Source organism: Chrysochloris asiatica, unplaced genomic scaffold, assembly GCF_000296735.1.
Source record: "Chrysochloris asiatica unplaced genomic scaffold, ChrAsi1.0 scaffold00005, whole genome shotgun sequence".
NCBI classification, from domain to species: Eukaryota; Metazoa; Chordata; class Mammalia; order Afrosoricida; family Chrysochloridae; genus Chrysochloris; species Chrysochloris asiatica.
In genome coordinates, this window is record NW_006408523.1 from 11,126,663 (window position 1) to 11,137,021 (window position 10,359).

General features: G+C 42.6%; 1 pseudogene; it reads right to left on the bottom strand.

The window, feature by feature from the left end:
- Window positions 1-8,726: 8,726 nt before the first annotated feature.
- LOC102829874 lies at window positions 8,727-9,622 on the bottom strand (annotated as a pseudogene).
- Between the last annotated feature and the right edge of the window lie 737 nt (window positions 9,623-10,359).

Here is a 10,359-nt window from a genome sequence, read left to right on the forward strand (position 1 = left end):
CATCCTACTTGAGAACTGAGCCATATGGTGACTAGTGATTGGGATCTCCCAAGCTCATGAGCAGCCATCTAAGCTATTGGTCTCTCCACGTCTGGGAGAAAGAAGAGTAGTGAAAACTGAAGATACCCAGAAGCAATTCGTCCACTGGACTAATGCACTATGCGAACAGCAGTCTCTATGACCCTGAGACCAGAATTAAATAGAGCCTGACTACTACTACCAACTGCTCTGAAAGCCATCACCTTAAGCGGTCCTGTATACAATGGGAGAAAATGTAAAACAAAACTCAAAGTCATTAAAAAGACCAGGCTAACTGCTCAGACTGTAGGAACCCCATGACTATGGCCCTTGGTCACCCTTCTAGTTTGGAACTGAACTCACCATGTGACTCAATTCTCAGCCAAGCAATAGATAGGCATGTGGGGGAGGGGTGAGCAACAAAAACCTTTTCATCATTCAAGATGAAAAGGACAGTATTTAAGTAAGGACTAAATTCAGAAGGGTTGGGTAAGACAGATGGAGGAATGGAAACAGGCAACAGGGAGGATGTGGGATATGGGATGTTACACTGAGAGGACTGTAATCATTCAGCTGGAACAAAGCCGAAGCGTCTGATTTGTTTGATGGTCTGCAATGGAAACCTTCACTCACTTCACACTAAAACAGTGAAAAGATATGTGAGTCTTTCTAATTTTGAGTTCTCTCTAAAATCCTCCTGTTTGGGGGCTATATGATGATATAAAACAGAAGAATTCCATGTTGTGGAACGTAGGGACTTGGAACAACTAGACCTATTGACAACAGGATAAGAAGGAAAGTGCCTTGTGGCATCTCTCTTCCCTCACAGAATAAACTGAAAATAAATTCAGATGGTTGCATTCTTCACCACCTCGAGTGGACTCTTCACATACTTCCCTGGAGTTAGAAATTTCAGGCCATGGAACTGAAGAGCAGCTTGGAGCGAGTCTCCTCCAGTTATTTTATAGAGTGGGGTGTGCCACAACCAAACCAAAGCAAGTCCATTGAGTCTGAGTTGATTCTAACTCATGGCGACCCCATGGGTTTCTGGGATGTAGTATTCACAGAAGCAATCACCAGGCCTTTCTTTCATGGCACCGCTGGGTGGATTCAAATCACCAACCTTTAGATTAAAAATCAATCATTTGTGCTACCCACAGACCTTATGAGGAAGCATGGGCCCATAAAGAACACAATTTTTCATCAACTCATGATTCAACAAACCCTTATTGTTGTTGTTGTTAAGGGCCATTGAGTCACTTCCAACTCATATAGACCCTGTATAGGGTTTCCTAGAAGTAAATGGTGGGTTTGAACCTACAACCTTGTGGTTCTCATTCCATTGCTAATCCTATAGCACTACACTGGGAGTCCTAAATTCTTACTTAAAACCTACTATTTGGTATTGTAAGGGAGGACTGTGGCTCTGTAGGATCAGCACTGAACTGATAACCACAAAGTCGTCAGTTCAAAGCACACTGTCACTCTGCAGGACAAAGATGAGTTTTTCTGCTGCTGTGAAGATTTACAGCCTCAGAAACCCTACTCAGGGTGGCTATGAGTTAGAACCAATATGACAGTACTTAACAACAACAGTTAACATTTGACATTCTGAACACTGAAAATATGACTGAACAAAATAAATTTCCTTCTCTTGAGGAATTTCTATTCTTTGGAGGGAAACATACAATGGTCAAATAAACGAGCAATTTCAGGTGATGAGAAAACAACAGAGATGCGTGGGTGAGGTAACAGCTGTACAAGATGAGAATTAAGTGAAGACAAGGGCCGGGCAGTTATCTCAGGAGGAACATTCCAGGAGGTAGAAACTAGTTTGGCGTGTATAAGGAACACTAAGGAGACATCTGGGACTGAAGAAGATTGAGGATATCAGCTGGAGTCAAAGGTCAATCCATATAAGGAGCTTGTGTTTAATTATACTAACCAAGGGAAGTCAATGGAATATTTACAGGGGGGAGGCTATGCCCTGTTTACATCTGCAAAGGCTCACACAGGCTACTGTATAGAGACAGAGCAAAAGGGCCAGTCAAGAAACAATGACATAGTCTCCTATTGGCCTGGAGATGAGAGAGAGAAGAGGAAGGGCTGGTTGGTCTGAAGTGTGATGAGATTTGGGACTCCTGAGCCCATGGACAAGGACATAGCCATGAAGGGCTAGAGCTGAGAGTGAAGCATCCAGCTGATATGAAGTGAGGGGAGACGCACAAGAACGCCCATTCAACCTAGCTTCGATGGCTCGATGATCAGAACTTGACTTGTTGTGTACCATCAAGTTGACTCGGACACTTAGCAACCCTGTATAGGGTTTCCGAGGAGCAGCTGGTGAACTTGAACCACTGACCTTGCAGTTCAAACGGCTTTGCAGTCCAGTACATTAACCCACAGTGCCACACTGGGACTCCCCCCATACATTTAGCTCCCCATATATGTTACTATAAGGAGCTCTAGTAGTGTAGTGGTTACTAATCAGGCTGTGAACCACAAGGTCAGCAGTTTGAAACCACCAGCTGTTCCATGGCAGAAAGATGAGGCTTTCTGCTCCCATAAAGATTTACAGCCTCAGAAACCCTGTACAAGGTCACTATGAGTTGAAACCAACTCTACAGCACATAACCACTACCACATGTTACTACAAGGAGCTCTGGTAGCACAGTGGTAACAAATCAGGCTGCTAACCTCAAGGTCAGTAGTTTGAAACTACTAGCCTTCCCGCAGGAGAAAGATGAGGCTTTCTGCTCCCATAAAGATTTAAAGCCTCGGAAACCCTGTGCAGGGTCACTATGAGTCAGAACCAACTCCACAGTACTTAACAACAACAACAACATGTTACTACAAGGAACTCTGGTAGCTTAGTGGTTATGAGTCAGGTTGCTAATCTCAAGGTCAACAGTTCGAAACTACCAGCTGTTCCATGGGAGAAAGATGAGGCTTTCTGCTCCCGTAAGGATTTACAGCCTCAGAAAACTTATATAGGGTCACTATGAGTTGAAACTGACTCCACAGCACACCACCACCACCACCACCACCACCACCATCACATGTTACTATAGGAATGGGGGATGGGAACTGTTGGCATTACTGCCTGGAAGTGAAAAAGAAGCCAGTGAGGACTGCTTCTCATTGTCCCATGCTGCTCCCAATGGGCTAGGTTTTATATTTAGGTTTTTAATCCATCTTGAGTTCATTTTTATATATTATGTGAAATATGGGTCCTGTTTCATTTTTCAAATGGATACTCAGTTTTACCAACAGCATTTATTGGAGACAATCTTTTCCCCCTTTAATAGGTTTTGTCCCTTTGTCAAAGATCAACTGTCCATAGGTTAATGGATTTGTTTCTGGGTTGTCAATTCTGTTATTGGTCTGTGTGTCTGTCATTGTACCAATACCAAGATGTTCTGACTACCATGATTGTGTTTTGAGATCGGGAAGTGTGAGGCCTTCTACTTTGTTCTTCTTTGGTAGTGCTTTGCTGGTCCAGGGTCTCTTTTCTTTGCAAACAAAGTTGGTGACTAGTTTTTTCATCTCTTTAAAGAATGTGCTTATAATCTGGATCAGAATGTCATTCTGTTTGTAGACCACGTTGAGTAGCTTTGACATTGTTAAGTCTTCCTATCCATGAATGTAACACATACTCTCCCATTTATATTGGTCTCTTTTGGTTTCATAACTATCTATATTTAAAGATGAATAAAGAATACCAGAGAAGAATCAAAGTATTCGAAGTATGGTGCTGGCAAAGAATAATGACTATACCATGGGCTGTCAAAAAAATGAACAAATCTGTTTTGGAAGAACTATGGCTTTGGAAGAACTATGGATTTCTCCTTGGAACTGAAGTTGATGAGACTTTGTCGCTCTTACTTTCGACATGCTACCAGGAGGGACCAATCCCTGGAGAAGAATATATACTTGATAAAGTTGTTGTTAAGTGCCATCTAGTTATTTCAGTTCATACTGACCCTGTATATAGTCAGTCAGGGTTTTCAATGAGTGGCTGGTGGTTTTGAACCACCGACTTTGCAGTTAGCAGTACAGTACGTATCCTGCAGCACCACACCAAAACGGGAAAAGACCATCACCTAAAGCAGCTGATGCAGTAGCTGCAACAACAGGCTCACACATGACAATTATGAAGATGGTACAAAGCTGGGCTATGTTTCCTTCAGTTGTGCCCATTATGAGCTGGAAGCAATTTGACATCACCTAACAACAGCAACTTTTGATTTCTTACAGTAGTGTTTTGTAGTTTTCTTTATATCATTTTTTGTTTCTCTGGTTAGATTTATTCATAAGAATGTCATCTTTGAGGTTGTTATTGTTAGGTGCTGTTGAGTCAGTTCTTACTCACAGCAACACTATTGCACAAGAGAGGGGGAAACTGCCCGGTCCTGCAGCATCTTCACAGTTGTTGTGTTTGAACCCATTTTTGCTGCCATTGTGTCAACCTATCTTATTGGCAGTCTTCCTCCTTCTTTCTGACCCTCCGCTTTACTAAGCATGATGTCCTTCTTCAACATATGTCCAAAGTACAAGAGACCAAGTTTCCTCATCATTGTTTTCAAGGAGCAATCTGCCTGTACTTCTTTCAAAACATATGTGTTCATTCTTCTGGTAGTCCATGGTATATTTTTTGTCAACTCCATAATTCAAGTGCAGTGATTCTTCTCTGGTCTTCTTTATTTATTTTCAGCGTTCACATGCATATGAGGGGATTGAAAATATCATGACTTGGGTCACATGCACCTTAGTCCTCAAAGTGACATCTTTGCTTTTGAACACTTTAAAGAGGTCTCTTGCAGTAGATATGCCCAATGCAGTGCATCATTTAATTTCTAGACTACTGCTTCCATGAATGTTGATTGTGGATCCAAGAAAAATGAAATTTGACAACTTCAATCTTTTCTTTATTTAACATGGTGTTGTGTATTGATCCAGTTGTTTTCTTTACATCAAGGTGCTAATTCTGATCCCACACCTAATGAATGAAATAGTTGTTTGAATGTCTAAAAAGAGCATGAAACCAAGATCCTTGCCTTCCTGAAGCAGTTTGCATTCTAGTGGGGATGAGACAGACAGCAAAAAATAAACATGAAAATAAGAAAATGGCAATCCTTACAAAAGGAAAATAGGAGAGAGTAAGAGGAATTGGTACTCAAGTGGATTGGGAAATGTTTGTCAGACTTTGATAGATTCAATATGACAGTATGCACCGAAAAAGTGACATTTGAGCAAAGCCTTGAAGGAGTGAGGAGTTTCTCAGTGAACAGCATGCCTCCCATGGTCAAGGAACATCAAGGAAGTCACATGGCTTGAGCGGCAAGAAGGATATAATAATCAACCGAGTAGGAGAGGTAAGGTGCTGGGAAGGTCCAAGTTCGGTGCTATCTAATAGGATATTGTAAAAACTTCGGGGTTTCCTGTATGTGAAATGGGGTCCATTTCAGGGTTTGAGAAGAGGAGAGGGATGACCTGACTTATGAAAACTGCACTGTTGCTTCTATGTTGAAAATGGACTATCTGGGTGCAAGGGCTGAAGCAAGAAGACCAGCTATGTGTGGCTATCACAGAAATTCTAGTGTGAACCATTATAGTGATTGAGACTAGAGGTGGCAACTGAAGTGATGTGAAGAGATCCAATTCTGGATAGAACTGAAACAGAGTCAACAGAATATTCTGTCAGAGTTCATGTACAAAGCAGAGAAAGGAATCAAGGATGAATTTGATTTTCAGTTTGCATGGCCCTTAATAGGGCATTGGTATGGCGCTGTGGGCTAATGCGTCAGACTGCAAAGCCGTTTGAACTGCAAGGTCGGTGGTTCAAGCTCACCAGCTGCTCCTTGGAAACCCTATAGAGGGTCATTATGGGTCGGAACTGACTCGACGGCACTTCACAACAGCAACAACATAGGGCATTGGAGCAAAAAGTAAAATTCAGGGTAACATCAAAGGGATATAAGCTCAAATTTAAAATTAGCATTAAAAAAAGGGAGAGGTAGTCCACCCCTTAAAATACCGCAAGAAGTGTTGCCAGTGTTAACCTTGGTACAAGTGCAAAGCAGCATCGTGCCCGGAAAACTTGTCCCCCCAGTCAGAGCTCATGCTAATTCACTCACAGGACCCAGGCAGACAGAAAACTTTCAAACTGAGAACTGGTCTCCCAAAGCGAGAGGAAAAGTAAAACTGAACTCACTGTCTTCAAGTTGATTCCAACTCATAGTGATATATATATATATATATTTAAAAATTATTAAAATAAAATTCTCAGGGCCAGATGCTGAGAATGCTAGATCCTACCTAACATGTAGTGTTCCAAAGAGGTCAGTCTTGAAAAAGAACTGAACTTCCCTGAAGCTAGCTCTCCTCCCTTGGGGTAGAAATTGAATTTACAGCTGCAGTAGGAACTTTTATCAGATAAAACTTAGAGCTAATTAGACAAGTTTTCTTTAGTCCCCTCATAGATCAAAATATCCCTGTCCTTGGAAATGGAATATGTATATGTAGACGTGACTATTAGCTTTTTAAAAACATATATAGACAGTGCTTCTTGTTGTTGTTGTGAAGCGCTGTTGAGTTGGTCTCGACCCATAACGACCCTGTATAGGGTTTCTGAGGAGCAGCTGGTGAGCTTGAACCACCCACCTTGCAGTTCAAACGGCTTTGCAGTCTGGCACATTAACCCACAGTGCCACACCAGGACTCCAGACGGTGCTTAGCCAAACGCATTTGAAGCAAACAGTTAGTGCTGAAACGCCATCCGTTTTCTGGCTTGTGCAGAGGTGAATAAACCCTGTTCTATTTCTTCACTGTGGTGTGGCTGAATTGGCTTTGGTTGCTTCTGGCTGGACCCTGAATTTGGGTAAAATTAGCAACCCTTTAGGGCAGGCCAGAACTGTTCTACAGTGTTTCTGAAAGCAGACAGCTCATCTTTCTCCCGTGGAGCAGCTGATGGGTTCGAATCTCGGACTTCTGAGCAGCCAAATGCTTAATTAACCCCCTATACTACCAAGGCTCCTAAAATGGGAAAAGCAGCTATAAATCTTGAGGAGACCACCATCATTCGTCATTTGAAAGAATTACCACAAATGATCTTCCAATGATTAGCTATTGAGGCAATAATGGTCTCTTTCCCTTTGACAGCTGTAAAAATTCCTTTTTTAAATTTACCCTTACACATGTCAAAGATAAAGTGCATAAAAACCGAAGCCCCATGAGTGGAAATTGGCAGGGGGAAAAAGCCCAAAACAGCACCCCCACCCAAAAACACATGATAGTGAAAATTCTGTAAAACCTGTGAAAGTGGAAACCTATATAAGACAGAAAACTATCAGAGAAGGAAAATTTCAGTATTCCCCATGAGACGAGAGCAATAGAAAAGCTGTAAGACTACACCTTACAAGAAAAGTGGAACTGTGAGATCCAAAAAACAAGGCAGTTCCAGAGCATGAAGAAAGACGTAAAAGATATTTAATATCTTACGACCAAGAACGCCGTGGCCCCATAGGATAAGCACTGGCCTATGAACCACAAGATTGGCAGTTTGAACCCACCAGCCACTCCTTAATAGACAGGTGACATTTTCTGTTCCTGCCAAGATCTATCATCTCAGAAACCTTATAGTTACTATGAGTCGGAACCGACTTGACAGCACTTAACAACAACAACTAAGAGATACCTTCTGTTACTATTTTGACTTATTTTCTTTGAGCCATTTTCTAAGTGTGTACTTAAACAAAATGAGAATCGTTGTCCTTATTTTTTTCTTTCAACTCAGGTGAATTGTGGTGTGGTTAAAAAGCACAGGAATACTTTTTAAAGTCAGCTTTGGCTAGTTTCCAGATATTTCTATTCATGTAGCAGTACAGCTAGACAGGGCATGTGTCATACAAACAATTCTCAGACCTCACTTTTGTTTCTGCTGATTCCCTTTTCATTTTAGCTAGTACAATGAAAGTGCATCAGTAAACAGGGTCAAGTAGGGTATACCAGAGAGAAAGGTGGAAACGGGATTCCAGAGTGTGATTTGAGGCTCTCTCTTCCATGCATGAAGTCTTTCTCACCACGTGATATGTAGTAAGGTCACCATGTATTATAAAACACACTGTCCAACTCTTGGGGACACAGAAGAGATGACAAATGCATTTTTAATTGTTTTTTGTTCAAGTAAACAAAATGTAATCTTTTCTGAAAGCTTAAAAATAACTGAAAAGGTTTTCAAATTCTCTTATTTCTGTATTCCTGAAGGACATGTTTCTCCTAAAGTGATGCTCTTTTACTGATTTATAAACATTTGGTGTATTTTGCTTTTGGATAGATGCATATATGGAAGTCAATGAACATTTGGAAAGTAAATGAAAACATCTTTTCACAACAATGGGTAATGCACCGGACTGCAGGGTCAGTTTGAACTGCAAGATCAGCACTTCAAACCCACCAGCCACTCCTCAGAAACCCTATACAGGGTCACTATAAATCAGACCCGACTCAACAGCAGTTAACACCACCAACACTAGCTAGCGAGGTCAGTGTGGTCAGGTGCAGACAAGTCAGTCCTGACTCATGGCAATCTCTTGTACAACAGAACCGAAGCACTGCCTTGTTTGGCACCGCGCCCATGATTGGCTGCAGATTGGACCTTTGTGATCCATAGGGTTTGTTTGTTTGTTTGTTTGTTTGTTTTAAATTTATCAATTATTTAATGAGGTTCTTTCTTTGCAAGAAATCGAGAATACTAATTTGTGAAGATAAATTCGTTTGTGAGAGCAAACACAGCATGCAGGTTACCTTGGAGCTGGGGAATGGCTTTGATTTTTGGCATCATTTGTGAGTCCACAGCTTTCGGATCCACTTTGTGCTGCTCTGTAATCTCGTATTTCTCTCTCGGTGTTGAAGATCTCGCCTTCTCTGTGTCTGGACTTCCGTAGCTTCTCCTTCTTGAAGTAAGCATTTGTGAGATATTTGGGGATCTTCACACCACCACGTCAATTTTGGTGCAGGTGGCAGTGACAAATTTCTGGTGTGTTCTACGTAGAGGAACTCGATTGAGGGACAGAGGTCCAGTCACAAGGAGCAAACCACTGGCCAGATGCTTCAGGAAAACCACTCTCTTTCCTCGATGGCGCCCAGTGAGGATGATCCGAATGGTCCCAGGAGTGATGCTGGACCGCAGTCTTCTGACACACTGACTGAAGGGTTTTTTGCTGTGGCTCAACAGCTTCCAAGGCATAGATTCAGTCGGGTAATACCTAGGCGTTTTGTGCAGCTTAACCATTCGGGTACCGCCATTCTTGTCACCACTTACTGGCCATGTGACAGTAGCAAGAACCTTCTCCTTCTTTTCAACCCAGGATTTAGCAGCTGAATACTTCCTCTTGTGTATGGCTTTTCTGAACTATGTGGCCAATCGGGAGTACCTGCCAATTCCTCAGACTAGGACAGGATTTCAGCTGCAGTGCGGCTTCCCCTGCTTGGCTTCTTTTGTCCCTTTGAAGTTAGCCTGCTTAGCTTTGCCACTGGCATCTGCTTTTTTGACTTCAGACTTCTTCTCCTTGGTAGCTGGCTTCTCAGCCTTTTCACCCACCATCTTGCAAAATGGGAAAGAGCCCATAAGATTTTCATAGGCTGATTTTCACCTGTCCCCATCCGCAGTCTCTGCTACCCACTGACATGGCCTCTGCAACGGAAAGAGTCATACACAAGTAGGGTATAGCTTCAGAAGTCCCGAGAAGCAAACATCTGACCCCAGTCACTAGACCATGCTCCTGGTGCCTGCAGTGGGGTGTGAGGCACCAAGCTTTGCAGCTTCCATGCCTATCCATGCCCAGTATCCTGGACTCCTGTGGACTGCTCCCTGCTGGACTGTCCTGCATAGCTATCACAGAGTTTGCCTTTGGCTGCCTCTTTTCCTACTTCTGATTTGAGGGAGCCCTGGGACTCATGGTGGGGCACTGTGATAAAGGAATTGAGGGTAAATTGCTACAATTTGATGAACCTGACCTATACTCATGGAGGTAGTAACTCTAATACCATCAGAGAGGGAAGGAGTCTTCACATCAAGTATCAATGCTATCCCCTCTGTACACAGGGTAGATAGGGACAGGCAATTTAGACATGGAGTCCTGGTGTGGCACTGTGGGTTAATGCACTGGACTGCAAAGTCGGCTTGAACTTCAAGGTCGGCAGTTCAAGCTCACCAGCCACACCTTGGAAACCCTATACATGGTCGCTATGGGTCAGAACTGAATTGACGGCACTCAACAACAACAACATGGCGCCGTGGGCTAATGTGTCAGACTGCAAAGTCGTTTGAGCTGCAAGGAA